Raw genomic sequence first — 20,616 nt, 5'->3', positions numbered from 1 at the left:
TCAGGCAGTGTTCTTTTCTGAACAGTTGTTTGTTGTTTTCTTCTTTTTTTTTTTTTTTTTTTACTCCCCCCCTGCCCTGGGAATTATTACCCTCCCAGCCTCCTAGGCAGTGAATGAATTTCTGGGATATAAAATTTGTACTCATGTTTCTTCATGTTCTTAATACTGATCTCTGCCTACAAATGGCTTTCTATATTATGTGTCTTACCCAGCTTTTACTTTACCAGCTTGACAACATAACACTGTGTAAAGCAACATTTGCACTATTTAGCAGTTCATTTTATGTTCTAATAATTACATGATACAAAACTAGGCACTGAACTACACCACATTATTGTGATATAATTGGCTCTATTATACCATTGTGGACTCATTTCCACCTGTCCTTGACTGGAAATCTGTTACACAAAACCATTAATTCTTATTGTCACAATAGCTACATTATGGCTACGTTATCTAAAATGTCTTGTGTATCACCTTACAGATTTTTCCTTTCTTACTGATAAACTTCTAAATTCATCTAGAAGCCTGTTTCAGTAATGATACAGCAACTTAATTCTCTATATCCTTGTAAAAGAAAGACTGCATGTACTATATTGGCCCATTTTAGTTCAGGAAAATGCTGGCACATACGCTTGCAACATACCCTTTTTCCCAACAGCTCGAGTATGTACCTGAATTCCATTGGATAAATATGAATTTTAGACATATTTGCAAGTGCTGTTCTGAATAGTGACAGAAAAAAAAAGTACTGTTTTTTTGCTGACCTTAGGTAACCTCCGTCCTGTTAAATATGCAAAGAACAACGTTGAAAATTCCTAAAACCAGGCACTTCGAAATAATTTATTTCTGGGTGTACTTATTCCCATTAATAGAAGTGGGCCAAGATGTTTCGCCTTTCAAGTCTGCACCACGTTTTAAACAGAACAACTCTGCAGGGACTGAACAAATTGGTAAACACATCTCCTTTCATTTTAATCCCACGCTGACTCCAAGAGCTGCACTACAGAACTTCAGGAAAAGCAACCAAAACAACTACATTAGTAAATTCTTGTTATAGATGATGCTTGTTAAAATATAGCCTCTAGTTTAAAGACTTCTCCAGCTGTTCTTTTTTTCTGCCTAAGCATCCAACATTTAATTATCAATAAAATTATTAATACATTATTCATTAAATAGATTGCATAGTTTAGATTAAAAAATAGATTAAATATTGTTTCTAACAGTAATGGAAAATCTGAACCACCACCTTAGCTGAAGTTTATGATGATGATAAAACAATGTAGTAGTAAAAACAACTCCAGTTTGCCTAATAAGAAAAAAAAAGTAGGAGGATTTACAATATTTACACTATAAAACTCATCTGGTTTTTTACATAAGAAATGAAAGATAGGTTATGAAGAAATTTGTAGTTGGAACTGCATAAGATCAAATGGCTTATTTAGTTAACTGGTCTATATAGTTTTTTTAGGGTTGTAACAGCTACCTTAAAAAGAAACACAACCCATTCTTAGATATAGCTGACCAAATTTTACACTTCTGAAACAAGCACAATTTTCATTCACTTCAGAGTTCTTCAAGATAAACCCACATTATGGTATTGGTCTGTAAAGAATATAAACATACTCCCTTTCTGTAAAACAGGTTAGCAAAACCAGCAGCCACAGAAGGTGGCTATATGTCCCGAGTTCAAGCATACATCTATATTTGTATTTGAGTTTGGCTTAGGAGTGTATTTTGAAGGTAGTCCACTTTTACCAGTTCGGTTTGCATAGCAGAGAAGCACAATGGTTTGGTGCACAAACAATACACGAATGCAGTGAAACCAGAAGGTATATTCCAGGACTATGTACACAGTGCACTGTGGTCATCAGGGACTAACTTGATCTGACACCCCCACCCCCCCCGAAACACAGGCAATGTAGACAGTTTCTCAGTACTGACAGTCTCACACTGCAGTGACACCACCCTACCACCCCCATTATGAGACCTTATTTGCCAGTTAAGATACAGTCTAAGAGGTCTTTAAAGATTACAATCCCACTAAGCAAAGGCCTGACAAATATTGAGGATGTCTACGGTTGCACTGTAGATTCACTGGTTGATGTCTGTTTTATCATATGCCATCACCGAGATGAACAACTTCTGAATAGAGGAGTCCCTGATGTCTATGCTGGATGATGTGAATTTTCCAGTCTTCCTCTATACTGAACCTGGAACACCCAAAAGCTTCTAGATATAGTCTCCTTCTCTCCATTCCAGAGAGCAGGTCATGCTCTGAAGACACAAAAACAAGTTTCTGAGGGATAATGTGTTCATTAACTTCTAACATGGAACCTGCTCTGCAGTAAAAGTTCAGGAATCTTGCCCAGACTGAATATGGGGAGAATAACAAAAAACAAAACAAAACAAAGAGCTTGCCCTACAGAACAGTAGTAGCATCTACCTCAGTGATTCAAATCTTCAGCATACATAAACATATCCGTACAGTTAATGCATGTCTGTGGGTCTCTGAATGTGTTGCTGCTTCCTAAGGCAGGATGTGCAGTGTCAGACATCTATTAGTTGTAATTAGAGGTTACAATTGTCATTTTCTGTCTTGCACCTAGCAAATTTTCTCAATTTTCTATTCCTAATATGAAGCAGAAATGTAACATCTAACAATGCACTATTGTTTTGCATGAATGCTTAAGCAGCTCATGTACCTACATAAAGTTCAGAGAATGATTCATCAGACTTACTGAAATGTAAAGGCTCCTGCTTTGTGGCATGCTGAGTGTTTCAGCTTTCATTCATGTCTGCAGGTATTGCAGTTCTTAACCACCACAGAAATTCCATCATTATACAAGATTTGTGTGTATCATTTGGGTCACAATGTATTTAAAGATATCATTGTATCTACCCTTTAGATCACAAATACTCATATAAATGATAAAATTACATATATTCAACAATTTCCAACCACTCAAGAATATGAAAGCCGCTTATAGCATCTTTTAATTCAAATATATAATTTAACCTTGCAAATTAAGCATAAGTAGCCTTAACCAATACACAATGATACCCTATTTTCTTTTAAAAAAGCCCTTGCTACAGTTTGCTGAAACGTATCTCTAGAGGTCAGAACACTGATTTCTGAAAATTCCAGCCAATCCTGAATGCTGTATTTTTCCACTGAACACCACAATACCACTGGGTAAATAGCTCAAATTCTGTCATAGGTATGTTCCTTAAAAATCTTCTTTGCATACAAGCTTCAAAAACTCTGGAGAAAAGACCACAGGAAGTCACTGTATGTTTATTGATTTGTTGCTATCAATCTTGATGCAGGTCTGCAATTTATTTTTTTAAATGGCAGCATTCAAGGTAATTCATCTGACTTAAGATTTGCAGTAAAGTGAGAGTAATGTGCCAATATCCTCACCAGTTGAAAACACTGCAATTAAATCTTCTGTAGGTTTTCTTACTCAAACTCTAAACACCCAAAAGTCCCACAGAAGTGTCGTGAATATTGTCTAGGTTTGCACTGATCTAAAGCAGCATGTGTCAGAGAAGAGGACAACTGTACGCTTTTCAATGTATTCCTACAGATCTCATCCAAAATTCAGACAACACAGCTGAAAGATTTCATAACACATAAGAGCAGTTGCTGATGAGTTAAACATGTCAAGACATGAAAAGATTTTGTGCATACTCACTGGACACAGGAATTGACAGAAGTGCACAGTGCAAACACTCACCAAACTATGAACTTCTTCAAAAATGGTACTTACCTACAAAGCAAACAATAGAAGAAACCCTTAAATATCTATACAGACACACATACATTTTAGCATCCTGAAAGATGTCAGATGATCACAGTATTATACTAACTTCTACAAAAGGTAATGGTCAGAACACATTCCTAGATTTACAACTTACACACTATTGGCCATGTATAGTCACAGATGCTTTAAAAGAATTCGCATATAGGCTTCTTTTTTTATTATTTTTTTTTTCCATTTTTCCTTCTTAGTTCTGGAAAATCACCACTTTTAAGTTCCAAAAATACTTGCAAAGTTTTGCTACCTACCCTATATTCAAATTTTAAGAATCAGTTACAATGCAAAAATATGCTAAAATAGCACAAGGTTTTAGCTTCAAAATTAAATAATTCAATAATAACAGCTGTAAGAAGAAGGATTAGCATATTCCTAAGCAGGTTATTAAAACAATTAAAAGTTTATCTTTTTCATATGGCTTTATGCTTCAGTTTCAGATAATGCTACTCTGCAATTCCAAATATTTCTAATGTCGCAGCTCAAAAAATTGTAAAAATATTATAAATATTTAGCACTAAATAACACTGTTTATTCATAGGTCTAGCTCCTTAAAAATATGTTTTGCCTACCTTTGATAAAGTAAAAAAACCGAACATGGCACATAACTGACTTGGCCAGCTTCATCAAATCAGTCAATAATCAGACTGAAATAATACTTTAGCCCTCAAATACCCAGTCATGTGACATAAGTGGAGAGTGGATAAACAAGATTAATCTTGCTCTTAAGAGTCATTTCATACATTAAACAATGAGGCATTCTCTTGTTTTCAGTTCTTTCAGAAGGGAGGGGAAAAAAACAAAACCACAAACCAACCAAACAAACAAACCCAGGAGAAATTTCTTAACTGATAGGAATTCCTAAGCTGTCAATTTCTTTCTTGTGCTCACACAAAGGTCACCAGAATGCAGTTGTATTCTACAGTTGTGTAAAATCGGTTCTAAAACACTGTATGTGTGTGCATATAATGAAAAAAACCCAACCAAAAAAACCCACAAAACCTCAAAACCCCAAAACCCAAACAAAACCCCAAGTCACGCTCAAGTACTGGCATTACTGCATAGGTTTGGTCCATACTATGGTACAGATGTTCTAAATTATTTTGGTGTTGCTGCATGGAGACGTTTCCGTAACTGTGTGTCTGCAGGCTATAATAAAATACGTTATTTCCAGTACTCCACAGCAACAAAGATGCCTGAGCACTTGTTAGCTACAGAAAGGTTTCAGTTTCTGTTCAAACTAGAGATAAGAATGAGAATTGATCGGAAAGGTCTGTTATGACACTGACAAATGTATAATTTGTTTCACATCATGTTTTCTTGTTTGTGAGCTACTTCAGCACAAAAAACCACAGTTGTCAGGGCCTACATCAAACCAAGGTATATTACATATTTATGAATTAGCAATGAAGCTGCTGCACTGGGTGTTGTAATGCTGTGGCAAGTAACCTGGTTACAGTAGTAATTGACTTTGCTTTTTCCTTTTTCCTTTTCCTTACCTAGGCTCTGTAACACAAATGCTCCACTTGTGCCAGCCTAGGAATTCTGTGGTTTCAAGCAAATGTGCCTGCCTATGCACGATGTGCATGACAAAACTGGAAAGTCGTGTGTATATTTTTAGAAAAACCTCTTTGCCTTACTGACTCTCCCCATCACAGTCATGATATACAGCCAGAACAACAGCCAGAAAACCATCAGAAAAAGGTGACTTTAGATAAAGCAAAGATTTATCCCAAACTGAAACTCAGAAGAGCAGACATATATATATATGTATTGTAGACCATCCAAAAGAGTAGACAGTCCTGCTTCATAAACTGTCTTTCTGGTAATCATTTGATAGCATACACTTGAATTGGAAAGGTATTGGAGATACTTTCTCAAGGCTGACAGATGTCTGAGTTTAGGAACCCTTGGAAAAGGCACTGAAATTGAGAATTTTCTATTTCAGTCATTGAAAAACTGTTACTGATTGAAAAACACTATTGAAAAAAGTATTTACAGACAACAAATGGAAGCTGCAAGAGTTGTAGTTGCCTTTAAAACATCCTTGCTCTAGGTATTAACATTGGGAAAAAAAATAATAAAAAGAAATAATCACATGATAAATTGTTACCAATGCCTTTCTTCTTCTAAATACATGCACAATTTATATCGTTCCTCATGAAAGAAATATGAAGTTGAAGTTCCTATATCCATGTCTATTCAGTTTACATGAATTTTTGATTTCTTGGTATTAGTTTTTTAAAATTATTTACATCAAAACAAAGAATAATGAAATGAAGGTTACATAAAGCATGACATGCTCTACTAGAAAAAAAAAAATCTTATAGCATTCAGATTCCTGGAGAGACTGATTTTACCAACTTATTTTCCAATATATTAGGCCCTATAGGTAAGTCTTAGCAGGGTGATAGGGGTGCCTGCTCCATATAGCTGTGGAAACTGGAAAGCTCATCTGCAGACACCTATAGACAATCTGCTCATGAAGTTCAAATCTATTACCTCAATACTTTTTACTGTCCTGCCTGAAGTGTAAAAGCTAGCTCACAGTCAAATTGAATGAAGTGCTTAGTACTAATTACTGAATATATCCACAGTAAACAAAAGTAATTTTATATTTTTTATAACAAAGAAAAAAAAAACCCAAAACAACAAAAAACCCAAAAGAAAATAATTTCTTCTCCATCCCAGTTCTCAAAAAAATGAAAATAAAGTTTGAAACTCCAATCAGTTGCTTCTCAAGTCTTAAAATATCCTAACTCACTCAAACCCTGCACAGAAGAATGCACATGCATATGAAATCACATATCTATCTGACAATACTCCTATGCTTAGTAGCACTGAAACATTATTATTGCTAATTTAAGTATAAAACACTGGCGATTTTTAAGACTCTATAGTTCTAGGATTTTTTGTCCGTCTTAGTTGCAACTGAAATAGCCTAAGTATGTGTCAGAAAGCAATGGCTATTCTACCTATGCAACTGTGCCAAGAAAATTTATTTCCAAGCTGCAGATTTTTCTGTCGTTCTATTTCCATATCATTCTAGAGAACAGAGCAGCAACCACTGCTTAAACATGCTGTGGGTTTATAACAGTATTAACGTTTTCAAAGATTTTTAAATATGAATTTGTGAGGCAAAGAGTATTTTTTCCACTGTATGTTTTATCGTATTGAGTAAACTCAGCATTTAAAATGATTAATAATTTAAAACTGCAAGTGAACTTTCCTTGTGGCTGATAAGATGGGAAACATTAGAATATTATCCTCCTTTTGTACCAGCCCAAGTGTTGTGCCCTTTTTTTGTCACCAATCAAGTGTGGTTTTCTTTGTAGCTGCTTAATTTTTTTTTCCCTTAAACATGAATCTTAACTTTTCTAATTTCTTGAAAACTCAAGAACTTTTGCATTTTTCCAGTTAGGAAACAACATTAACAATAATCCAAAAATAAATCTGGAAAATTAAAACTCTATCAGGTTTATCAGAAATTAAACTAGTTTAGCCAAATGATTCATGTTCATTTCATGGCATTAAAAGGACTTAAAAATTCTTTGCAAACTGCAGTTACTGATTAATTTGGTTGTATTAGAATGACAGAAATTATAAAGAAATTAACCAGAAAGCACAAGCACACATATTCTGTACCAACTTCCACACGGTTTTTCGTTGTTTTGTGGTAGTTGTTTTTTTTAATTTCAGCTTTGAAAATGTTATAATTAATGCTTAAACATAAGAAAAACAGATGTTTACAAAGCATACTGAGGTTTACAACACCAGGAGATGTGAATGTGAAAGTTTGACAACAAAATGACAACCTTACTGTGCAGTTTATCAGTCATTATGCAACAAGAAAAGAATTATGAGTTTAGTCTATATAAAGGACTAATGCTACTTCATTACACTTAGGCTGTTTGCTTTCTTATAAATTATTAGAAGTGGGAAATACGCTATAAAAATAATGCAAATACTGAGCTGGAAAATTATATGTTCAAGGAGTTATTTCCTCTCAGATTACATTATCAAGGGCTTTATAGACATTATTTATTTATTTCCCCTCTTGTTTCTAAAATAAGGACTTCTAACCAGCCTGAGGCTGACTGCCTATCTACCCAATTTGCAGTAAATTAAATAGGAGCTGAGAAACTATTACCTGTCCACAGACACGACCCTGCTGTCACACTTGCATTACAAATCTTCTTTGAAATATTAGAAGCTCATGTGTAGGATGTTGTCTCTCACTGTCCTTTTAGTTCTCAGTGTATGCAACTACCCGAAGCAAGTCAGAAAGGAATAGTTGCAGAGTACTGTTGATACAAAAACATGGGTTTTTTTCCTATGTAAGCATAAATTTTGTACATTCTGTCTGATGACATACATTCAAACTTGCTAGCATTTTAACACAGTCCTTTCTGTCATTATTTTCTTCTACTGCTGGAACTATGGGCAACAATATCCATTATTTTCTGTTCTTAAAAGCAACAGAAGTTAACTACATCCATACACTATCACAGAAGATAAATTAGTCTGAATAGAAGAGCAGAACAGATGAGCATTTCTGAAAGTCCACAGGAAGTCCTCTGCCACTGGCAGTGGTGATCTTTTCATACCGAAACGAAATCTTATTTTTTAAAGAAGGAAAATGAATATACCAACTGAAATGATTGGGGTTTTTTCTTAAAGCTTTTTTCTTGTTACGACATTCACCACAAAATGAAAAGTAATCATCACCCCCCCCACCCCCGCAAATAACTACTTTTTGCTGTGCAAAGTCACCTGAGCAGGAGAGGATTCTCCTCTAAGTAATAAACACGACAATACAAAATTTAGATTTTATTAATCTCAGCGTTGTTGTGTACCTGCAGATACATTCCTATGTCTGTTATCTATTGGACAGCCAAAACCAGTTTCTTAGAAGCAGCCACAGAAGTTCAACCTTTCAAAACGTGTAAACCAATCTTACAACTTTCTACCAATGGAATTATTATTATACCAATGGAGCATAGGGAATAAACAAGAAGAGTTAAGAGATGTGCATATGACTGCAGGGCTATGATCTTATTGGCATCACAGATGCGTGGTGGGATGATGTCAAAGGCAACAAGAAAAGCTTCTATAGGTACCTTGGTGGTAAAAGGATGACTAAAGAAAATGCAGGCCCTCTCCAGAAGGAAATGGGAGACCTGGTTACCTGGCATATGGAGAAGGCTGAGTTACTTAATGACTTTTTTCCTTAGTCTTCACCAGCAAGTGCTCCAGCCACACCACCCAGGTTGCAGAAGACAAAAGCAGGGACTGGGAAAATGAAGAACTGACTGTGGTAGGGAAGATCAGGCTTAGAGACAATCTTAGGAGCCTGAAGGTGCAAAAGCCTATGGGATCTGATGAGATGCATCTGCAGATCCTGAGGGAGCTGGAAGATGAGATGGCTAAACCACTATCCATCATATTTGGGGAGTCATGGCAGTGAAGTTCCCACTGACTGGAAAAGAGGAAAATAACTTCCATTTTATAAAAGGGAAATAAGGAAGACCTGGGAAACTACAGGCCAGTCAGTCTCACCACTATACCCAGCAAGATCATGGAGCAGATCCTCCTTGAATATATGCTAAGACACAGGGAAACAGAGAGGTGATTCGTGATAGCCAACATGGCTTCACTAAGAGCAAATCATGCCCGACAAGTGTGGTAGCCTTCTATGACAGGGTTACAGCACTGGTGGATAAGGTAAGAGCGACTGACATCACTTACCTGGACTTGTGCGAAGCATTTGACACTGTCCCTAATAACATCCTTGTCTCTACACCAGAAAGACATATGGATTTGACAGGTGGACCACTGGGTGGATAAGGAATTGGCTGGGTGGTTGCACTCAAACTGTTGTGGTCCAAGTGGAGAGCAGTGATGAGTGGTGTTTCTCAGGGGTCAGTACTGGGACCAGTGCTGTTTAGCATCTTTGTCGGCAACACGGACAGTAGGATTGAGGGCACCTTCAGCAAGTTTGCAGATGACACCAAGCTAAGTGCTATGGTTGATACCCTAGAGGGAACAGATGTCATCTAGAGGAACCCCGACAGGCTTGAGAAGTGGGTCCATGCAAACCTCATAAAGCTTAATAAGGCCAAGTGCAAGGTCCTGCATGTAGGTCAGTGCAATCTCAAGCACAAATAAAGGCTGGGCCATGAGCAGCTTGACAGCAGCCCTAAGGACTTGGGGGTGTTGGTGAATGAGAAGCTTGACATGACCCGGCAATGTGCATTTGCATCCCAGAAAGCCAACCAAATCCTGGGCTGCATCAAAAGCAGCATGGCCAGCTGGTTGAGGGAGATGATTCTCCCCACTACTCTGCTTTCATGAGAGCCCACCTGGAGTACTGCTCTGGGGCCTCCAACATAAGGACGACATAGACCTGTTGCAGTGAGTTCAGAGGAGGATCATAAAGACAATTAGAGGGCTGGAGCACTTCTATGAAGACAGATTGAGAGACTTGGGGTTGTTCAGCCTGGAGAAGAGAAGGCTTCAGGGAGACCTTCCAGTACCTGAAGGGCACCTACAAGAAATCTTGAGATGGACTTTTTACAGGGGCATGTAGTGATAGGACAAAGGGTAATGGCTTTAAGCTGAAAGATGGTAGATTTATATTAGATATTAGGAAGAAATTCTTTACTGTGATGGTGGCGAGACACCGGAACGGGCTGCACAGACAAGCTGTGTATGCACCATCCCTGGAAGTACTCAAGGCCAGGCTGGATGGGGCTTTGAGCAACCTGGTCTAGTGGAAGGTGTCCCTGCCCATAGCAGGGGGTTGGAACTAGATGATCTTTAAGGTCCCTTCCAACCCAAACCATTCTATGCTTCTATGAAAGGACTGGCTTGGTAGATGAGCAGATAGCTCATTGTCTATCATTGTCTGTCTTCACTTCAGGAAGACTTTTTACACTGTCTGCCATAAGATCCTCACAGAGAATCTGAAGAGGCATGGGCTGGATGAATAGGCAGTGAGGTGGACTGAAAACTGGCTGAACAGCTGGATCTAGAGGGTGGTGATCAGTAGCACAGAGTTGGAGGCCAGTAACTAGCCAGGTACCCAAAGGTTCAACACTGGATCCAATCCTGTTCAACATCTTCATTAGTGATTTGGATGATGGGGTAGAATGTACCCTTAGTAAGTCTGCTGATGACATTAAACCATGAAGAGTGGCTGGTATGCCCAGAGGGTCATGCTGGATGGTCCCCATCCAAAGCAACCTCAGCAGGCTGCAGAAATGGGCTAGCAGGAACCACATGCAGCTCCACAAGGAGAAGTGCAAAGGCCTGCACCTGGGGAGGAACAACCCCAGGCAGCAGCACATGCTGGGGGACACCCACCTGGAAAGCAGCTTTCCAGAGAAAGCCCTGGGGGCTCTGGTGGACACAAAGTGCAGTATGAGCCAGCAGCGTGCCCTTGCACCAAAGAACTTTCATGGTCTCTGGGCTGCATTGGGAAGAGGGTTGCTGGCAGGTTGAGAGAGGTAGTCCTTTCCCTCTGCTCAGCACTGATGAGGCCACACCCAGAGTACTGTGTCCAGTGCAAGAGAGGTCTAGAGCTACTGGAAACAGTCCAGCAAAGGACCAGATCAAGAGTATGGAGCATTCCTCACACGAGGCCAGGCTGGTAGAGCTGGAACATTTAGCCTGGAGAAGACAAAAGGAGGCTCTAGAGGATCTTATCAATTTGCACAAATACCTGGAGAGAGGTTATAAAGAAGACAGAGCCAGGTTGCTCTCAGTGGTGCCCAGTGACAGGACCAGAGGCAACATGCACAAAGTGAAACACAAGAGGTTCCCTCTGAACATCAGGGAACAATTTTTACTCTGAGGGTGAGCTCAGGCATCCCAGAGAGGTTGTGGAGTCTCTACACTTGGACATACTTAGAAGCCATCTGGATGTGGTTCTGGGCAACCTGCTCTAGGTGGCCCTGCTCGCGCAAGAGGGTTGGATCAGCTGACCTCCAGAGGTCCCTCCCAGCCTCCACAATTCTATGGTTCTGTATAGAAACAGACTGAACAAGTCTAATTTACATTTAATAGGGAGAATCTATCTTCCTTGTGAGAACAGACTAGATAAATTATTACATCCTTTTAAATGCCTTTTTCACAAGATTTCTTGTGCTTATAAAAGAGCTTCTCATTTTTGGTATGTATTTTTAATATTCACTTTAAATAAGTGACCCAAAACACCTATTATTTCCTTTTTTTAAAAGGAAGCACATGAAAGCATTATAAACCATGTATTTGTGCTGTAAATGATTGGGTTTTTTGAAAACACTTTTTTCTCCCTCCCCTCCCCCTTGTGTCCTGCTGTCTATCCTACGCATTAACTGTTTTATGCATCTCCTTCTTCCACAAAATAATTTTTTTCCAGAAAATAATCGCTCTGTGGCCCTTTTGGCATTCTTAGAATGGTACTGGGGACCTTCTGGAATTTGTATAACAGGTGAAAACCAGTCTCAAATTTGTCAAGGGTAGATAACATGATCAATCGCTGTCACAAGTCTTTTCTTTCTTTGTGATGATAGTTATTTCCATCCCTAGGAACAAGCAAATACAAGCTGTCAGTTACATGCAGAAAGCATTTTTTTCTCACCTTTCAACTATGAAATACAAAACCACCAAGGACATTTTAACCAAAAAGAATGCACATAGTTTTAAGAAAAAATCTTTAAAATGCAAGTTTTTTAAAAAACAGTTTACTTACACATCTTATACTACACTTACATGTGTAAGATGTTCCTCAAAACATGCTCCCTATAACATTAAAAGAACAAAGCTCACAATATGGTTCCATACCTTATGGTATGTTTGCCACATCTAAATGTCCTGCCCCGGATTCTGCCATAAATTATCATCTAGACTAACAGGAACTTGACATTTCAGTTTTAGCATTTTTGTATGAGACTACTATTAGGTGTATTCTAGACAGATTGTAGTTCAATGAATATTGTGAATTAGCAATGCATATGATCTTTCATCCAATATTATAGTAGCATTATTACTTTAATCACAATAATGGACTAAAATATATATACAGTAATGGATTTGTTTTGAGTCTTTGTTCTGCTAATAATAGGCACTAATTACCTTATGTGAAGAAATCCAAGTCACAGTTACACTTCCTTTAAAAGTTGTAATTATAATCTATGCTATTTCATGACTCACTTTTTGTAACACAGTGCTGGAATACTGTTGCTCAGAAAAACTGAAATTACCTCTATACAGTATTTTCCTTCCTTTTCGCACCAGCAGTCACAGAAAGCCACACCAGACTGCTTCATAGGTAAATCAGCTTTGGACTTGGATAGGGCCTTTCAAGCAAGATCAGGTAGCTGGGTTAACCCAAAAGTTGAGGAGTTTCTCATGTTTACCTACCTGCTTCTTTCAGGTAACTGTGAAAAAGCCACTGATGACTTTTTCTCTCTTTTATCAGTTTTAATGAGTCATTGTCTTAGGCTGTTTGTAACAATACATTCTATAACTGTCACTAATGCATTGTATTACTACCACCATCAAAAAACAAGCACTCCACAATCCCACATCCTTTATGGATTAACTCTTTAAGTCACTACTTGTCTTGTACATCCCCAAAGTCATCTGCAGAGAATGTATTTATATGCATGTGTACCTGATCCCCTTGAAATGCCTTTTTCAGTTGCCTATTGTAACTTCTTTCAAGATAAAGCTGTGAACCTTCATACTGTGGTCTCATTTTCATGACACTGGTAGCCCAGCTGACAAATTGAACTTTGCCCTAAACTTCATCCACAATCGGAGAACCCTAGGCCAAGTTCTTGGATGCTCTAATTCAAAGTATCCATCATGCCAAGTTGTATTGAAGTTCTGGTATTGCTGGAGCTCAGGCCAGCAAAGCAGAGGTGCTGTGGTTACTAAAAACCTCCTGCAACACAGATAAGTCTCCCTGGGGTAACAAGATTTTAACAAGTATATTGCTATGTGTTTTTTGCTCACATGCTCCTTTTTACCATGCAATAGATGTCAAACAATGCAATATAGCTTTTTTTCCTCACTGAAAGAAGAGTAATTTCTCACATCAACCAATGCACTGTACTTAGGGTGGGTGATGAGTTTTTAAACACACAACAATACCTGGGCTTGCCCAACAACATCACACTTTTACCAAGGATCATACTTCTATGATACTTTTGATTTTTAAAAAAGGCAAAACCAAAACCAAACAATCAACAAAACCAACAACAAAAACCAGACACACCCCCACCCCACCCCAAAAATCCCAGAATATTCTTATTATTTTTCCACAGGAAGCTATTTCCTTCCTTTTGCTTTACTGACCGACTCCTCTGCCAACACACTCTCGATGAGAATTAGAACACAACGCAAGAAGAGTTCAGGTCCACTGCGCAAAGTGCAGTAAGAATCACTGCAGCCCACTCGTATGCCTGCAGCCCTCACTAGAATTTCCCGTTCTTGCTTATTTCTTACTTAGAACTTACTTTAAAACTTACAAAAAGACTGCAAATCCACTCTGTCCAAATGCGTTTCTAAATACATAGGAGAGTAAGAAGGAGACAGCGATGCTAACCCCTATCACATTCTTCTCCCTAAAAGTGGAGTGGAGGGCCTGTGTGAGCAGCTACTCTCAGAGGGGGCCAGGGAAGCAGGGGTCGGGCAGGACCAAGTAACACTGAACACAGACCAACTTCCAAAGAGCTGCACAAAGCACAGCGCACTGGTATCACAGGTGAGGTTCTGTGGCTAAATACTGCTGTATAACTTTACATTGTGCAAATATGCTTAAAAGGGACATTACAATACTAGAACATGGGGCATCAACGACAAAGCTATGGAAAGCAGGGGATGTGCTGCAAATTCACATGGTAGTTTACTTCACTACAGCGTGAACTGAAGTTCTAACAGCTCTGCAGTTGTTAATTTTTTTATCAATTGTTAATTCAGATATTTGGTCTGGTAATAAATTTGTCATGTGTAGCCATTTTTCAGAATCTCTCAATTCAGAATACCCCACTTGATGTAATCAATATGGATTAAAGTGGGTATGCAGCAGCTACTGCCATTTTATCTTGCCATTCATTAAAATTGACTTGCAGTGAACGTATGCTTTTGATATACGTACAGAGCTACAGTTCTATGAAACCATAATACAGCTGGATATATTTCAACCTCTGGTTTAAATTCTACTACTTGATATATTTAGCCCATATTCTAATCCAGCTATAGATGATCAGGTATGCATAAAATATTAATAGACAAGGTGTAATATAATTGATAAAAATGATATGATTTAATAAAGGGTGTATATATATACACACACCAAAAAAAAAACCCAGAAACATCTGAAATCTTTCCAGATTAAAACAGATAGAAAGTCAGTGAATTGATTTTCAATTTCCATCCTTAACAAACTATGTAGAATAGGAAAGTTGTAAAGTAATAATTCAATTTCATTTTTATACCTTCTGCAGTAGACTAAACTTTGTGTTATAATGCCACCCCAAAATGTCCTTTAAAGGGAGAAGACATGTGACAATTACATTTTCACAAGAAGAAGTATTAAAAACAAATAAACACTGATCTGAGAAAATTTCTACTGGTCTCCAATCGGCTTAGACGCTCTCTGAAATTCCTATGAATAGTATTTTAAACTGACAGCACTCCACTGCCTCCCTGCTTGTTGGTCTTCAGAATAAAAAAGCCTCTCCTTTGCCTTACATATTTCTGATGCATGTCACACATATGCCGAGTTAAAGCACCATGGAAAACAACAGGAGATTTTACATTATTCTACAAGAAAACCATTTTTAAGAAGAAAAAAAGACAGCAGCGGTTCACACCCTATGTAGTTCTTTCTTGAATATTCTTAATCTGACTCTACTGAATAACAAACAACAAACATTTAACAAAGGCAATATAATACTCCCCTATCCTAAAAATCATAGTGATTTGGAACTGAAAATTTTCTGCTCTGTAATTATTTAGTGACAAAAAAAATCAACCTAGGCAAGGACAGCATGGTATTTTCACTTATTTTCTGCAATATCAAAAAAAGGCTAGCTTTAGCAATAAAACAAGAAGTAGTCTTAGTAGTGTCACACTGTTCCCCCAAGCCCAACCCACCCACAAATGTGTATTAAATTCTTGGGCTTAAACACCAAGAAATTTACACTGGCACATTCAGGATTTGAGTCAATCCAAGTAAAAGTCATAAATCCAATCAATCAAGCTTCCAAAGAGCAAAATATTTTAACCAAACATTACCAAGCTGTTTGAGGTTCTTGCTAAACTTTTGTTAGATATCATGCAAGTTGTTACGTGCAGCCTTTCTTTTTCTTTTCCTCATCTCAGTTTAGTCAGTGCTGTTATGACTAACAAAGATCATCAGACAAAATGTTGTTTCCATTGAAAGCAAGTGCAAAATCCTTTAAAAGAAGAATTAGTCAGTGTTCTCTTGTGGCAAGCAATTATGTTAATTCAAGAGAATTTGAGGCTGATGCAGTACTGTCTAACAGGCAAATAAATAGTATTCAGAATATATGCAAATTCCTTTGCCAGTTCAGATGAGCAAGCCAAGTCTTCACAGGGACTGTTATTAATTACTGGAAAAATATTGAAAGGGAAGAATTTCTTGCCTCTGATACAGTCAATTTCACATTGGTGAATAATTCTGGCCAAAGATGACAGCCCTGAATTAACATTAACCGCTCTCAAAAATATTTCTTTTCTGGCTAGGAATGCACCAGGTTGCACTTGTTGGATAGAGATGTACAAACAAGTCCCCAGTCACACACACAGATACAATTTCACTGGGTGGGACCCTAAGTTCACCTAGCTGGATTTTTCTGCCAGGGGCTACGAACAGATGCTCACAGAAAAAGTGAAAATACTACTTCAAGAATTCAATAGCATTTCTCTGAATATCTCCTGTCAAAATATGGCAAGCCTAATTCATCATCGTGTTGAATAGCTCTCAATAGACTTTTATCTCAGGATTTTGCCTAAACATATTTTGAACTCATGTAAAAAATATTTACTGTGCATTCTGTGAAAAAATACTGTGTTGAAACCTCCTGCCTCAGAGTTTCACTGAGTAATCGTGTTCTTACATGGGAAATAGCAAGTGACTTTTCCTTATTCACATTTCCTCTGCTGTTCACAATTGTATATATTTTCCTATAAACCCAGGCTCTTTTCCAAACTGAAGCATCCCAGTCTATCCGATTACTCCTTGCTGTTCTCACTGTTTCTTAACAGTTCTTAACAACCTGAGTATCTTTTTGACTTCTTAACACCAAGTCGGCATTTTCAAAGAACTTCCCACAATGACTTCTAGAACCTTGTCCTCAGCAGCGTTATTTAAAATCCACTGTTAGTTATATACGCCTAAAGCTGGTTTTTTCCCTTATGTATTAATTTTTATTTATTGTCAATGAACTTTCTTCAATATGTTGTTTCCCATGGAATCAGTATTGCATGACAGCTTTGCCTCTTTAGGAGCTCTTCACAAAGTACACTATAAAAAAGCTAATTGGAAAACCATATATACAAGAAGAACTGTATCATCTTTGCTCATGTTTGCCAACTCCTTAAAAAAACCCAAAACACAACACACACACACACATACAAAACAAACAAACCCAATCAAAAAACAAAACCATAAACCCCCAAAAACACAATGAAAGAAAACACTAACCATTTCTGAAGTATGCTTTTTTTCTATAAAAGCCCATTTCATACTTCTCTGTTTTATCCCATGAACTTAAATGTTTACTTTCATTCTAAAAGTTTCTGGAGTTAGTTCAGTACAGATGTCAGATATTCTTGCTTACAATTCTCTGGATTCTCCTTCTCTCTCCACAAACAGTTGTTTTAAAAATCTGGCATCATGTCTGCCAGCATCTGATTTCTTTGGAATAACATTGATCTCAGTGGTAGATGTAAGTAATAGTTTTACAATTTCATGTTTGGGTTATTTTAGAAGTATTGAACGAATGACATCTGGACTTGCATACTTAGTACTTTTACCTTAATTTTTTCATTTTTAGATTTTTCTTTAGAGTAGACATTGGTCTCTGCTTGATGCCAACCTGGAATGCAACGCTTGTAAACTAAAGCTGTAGTACAAGACAGAGCCTAAGTTGTTGTTTCGTGAATCATGATAGAAAGAAAAATGTTTTGGTTTTCTGCTGTTTCTTTGACTTCTTTGTATACATCTCTTATCTCTCAATCATTGCTCAGTTCATGTACCAAATGTTACACATAGAAACATGGAGTTCTTTCCAAAATCAATTATAACATGGGCTAGTAAAAGCTCATTATCTACCTGTATGAAACCATGAAACCAGAAACAAGCTCTGATAAAATGGAGGTATGTTACCAGCTTTTAGGTGTTACACAATACACTTTATTCCAGGAGGTAATGGACAGTAGAATTTACACAACTACAGAAATGCTAATACCAGCCTTTATTGTTTGTTGTTTTTTTTTTTAACACTGTGAATTAAGCTTGATGAAGTACAAAGCATGATACAGTTAAATTTTGGGTATTTAGAGAGGCATGCAGGCATCTAGAATGCCTTACACCAAAGTATAGTCATTTCCCCTGACTTCTCTGGACTGAAAAATAACATTGTGGAAAAATATTTTCTGTCCAGCCATGAAAATATTCCAAAGAAGCTTTGAGTAAAATGCAAAACTTTACTTAGAAACTGTGCATTATCAAACAACATTAACCTGTATTGTACATCTGTTTAAACAGAAAGAGCTCGTTTCTGACAAATAACCTGAACAATAATACAAACTTTGTGTTAACCTTTGTATTACCAATGTATTGATTTTTTTTCTTTTTCCTTTTTTTAGGACACAACTCAAAAAACAGCCGATTTCAATTAAGTTGTGTAGGATTCACTTGTCTTTCATTAAGACAATGAATTCTACTATTTTTAACACATATATTAAATTATAAATATTGCAAATATTTAACAGTCCAGGATACACTTCCTGCTTTAGGAAACAGCATAATTTACTAAAGTTTGCCAGGCATGAAACATATCAGATATTCAGACAGGATATTAAAAATTGCTATTTTGAGTGTGGAAGTTAGCTCTGCTTTTCATTGAAAACACGCTGTTGATTAACATAATTCAAATAGCCCTATATTACTGAAAATTTATGTCATTTTTTTCTGCAATATTATACTGAAATGTAGTAGCACTAATCACACATCAGAAAAAATACACAGTTAATGGATTTACCAATGTTTGCCTCCTACGTTGTGTTCTGCTCAGTGCATAGTCTGTTCTGATGTATCGAGCACTACAGCAGGGGAGAGCTGGGGCAAGCTGCAAATGAATGAGGCCATTTCACTTCAGTTTCCAGGCAACACAGAAAAGTGTAATGACTGCGCAGCGTGCTGGTCACTGTTCCAAAAAGTGCTACAACTCAGAATTGTCGTGGGTTTTAATTTTAAGCATTTGTTCCACCTTGTGTATTTCAACCTGCATCTTTTTTCAATTTTTTTTTTCTCCCCATCCTTTCTAGTTATCATGCGTGGAGGACATCTTTGTTCTAAAAAATTGTGTGTCTGTATAATCAGTGTAGCCACTCCTTGGAGAAAGACCCTGGATATATGTCTATTACTAAAATGATACAAAAGTCAAATGATAACCATGTACTTTGCCAGCTCTGGAACTTGCTCCCCATTTGATCCAGATGGATCAAAGAATGGAGAGGAGGTAAGATTCTGACAAAGGGTATCCAGTCGCTTAGGCACTGACCGTTTTGCAGATTTAGTTTAAAGGGGCTTACTTAAATTATACTGCTTAGTAATAGGGATACTCATCCAAATTTATAGTCTTACTTTATCTAGTGAATCTTACCTCCTAAAACAATAAATAACAGGCAAATCATTAAAACTAAGTTATAAAATAAGAAGTTAAACAAAATTAATAGTTGTATTAGTGATCAGTTAGTCCTACTGATTTTTATTTACTTTCTGGTGTGTTCCAGTTCACTCTTGTAGTCATCACACAATTTCCATCACTGCCAACTGAAATTTTTAAAATCTTTGTGTAAAACAAATATTTACTGTTGCAGATCTGCTACCAATTTAACTGTGTTGCTACTAAAAATAGTATTTACTCCTACCCAACTGCAATAGGCTTTCAGTCACTACATATGTGAAATGTGTATTTATGAAGCGACACACATTTATGTCACTTTTGCACAACACAACATAAACACATGAATTTATTAATGTAGAAAATGCTTTTAAGGAGAACAACTAAAGCTCCAACTTCTTCCCCCCGATTAAATATACAGTTATATGATAACAGTGATTGCATCACAACGATTTATTCCTCAAGCACGTGTATTTCTGGGCTCAGTCTGTGGGAGGAGGCCAGCTCAGATGCACAGATGTGGTATCACAGCCTCTGGGCAGCAGTATTTCTCTGCAAAGGGATCTTTAACCTGTGCAAACTCAACAGCCAACAGACTTCTTGTGACAAGATACCACCCACACCCTTGCGCTGCATGTTCAGACCTGGATTTCCTCTGACATCCCTGGTCTCTAAACTATTGAAAGCAGTGCAGTTCAAAGAACAATAAAGACTCACTGCTCCAGTATTTATGTTCTGCTCAGTGCCTGAGAAGAATCAGTTTGCAAGGAAATTGTTTACTTTGCCATGGTGCTGTTAATTCTATACATTTGTTCTGTCCCAAAATGAAACAGGACTTCTACATTAGCTGTCTGAGTTTGTCAGAAACACAC

The 20,616-nt window shown here is 37.4% G+C and overlaps 1 protein-coding gene across 2 annotated transcripts in view; it reads right to left on the bottom strand.

The window, feature by feature from the left end:
* PDE4D (phosphodiesterase 4D) overlaps positions 1–20,616 on the bottom strand; it is a 621,455-nt gene that overhangs the window by 322,468 nt on the left and 278,371 nt on the right. The window lies entirely within an intron of this gene.

This window comes from Falco peregrinus, chromosome Z (assembly GCF_023634155.1).
Source record: "Falco peregrinus isolate bFalPer1 chromosome Z, bFalPer1.pri, whole genome shotgun sequence".
Classification (NCBI taxonomy): Eukaryota; Metazoa; Chordata; class Aves; order Falconiformes; family Falconidae; genus Falco; species Falco peregrinus.
Note: the sequence above shows the minus strand (reverse complement) of the source record. Positions and strands in the feature narration are given on the sequence as shown.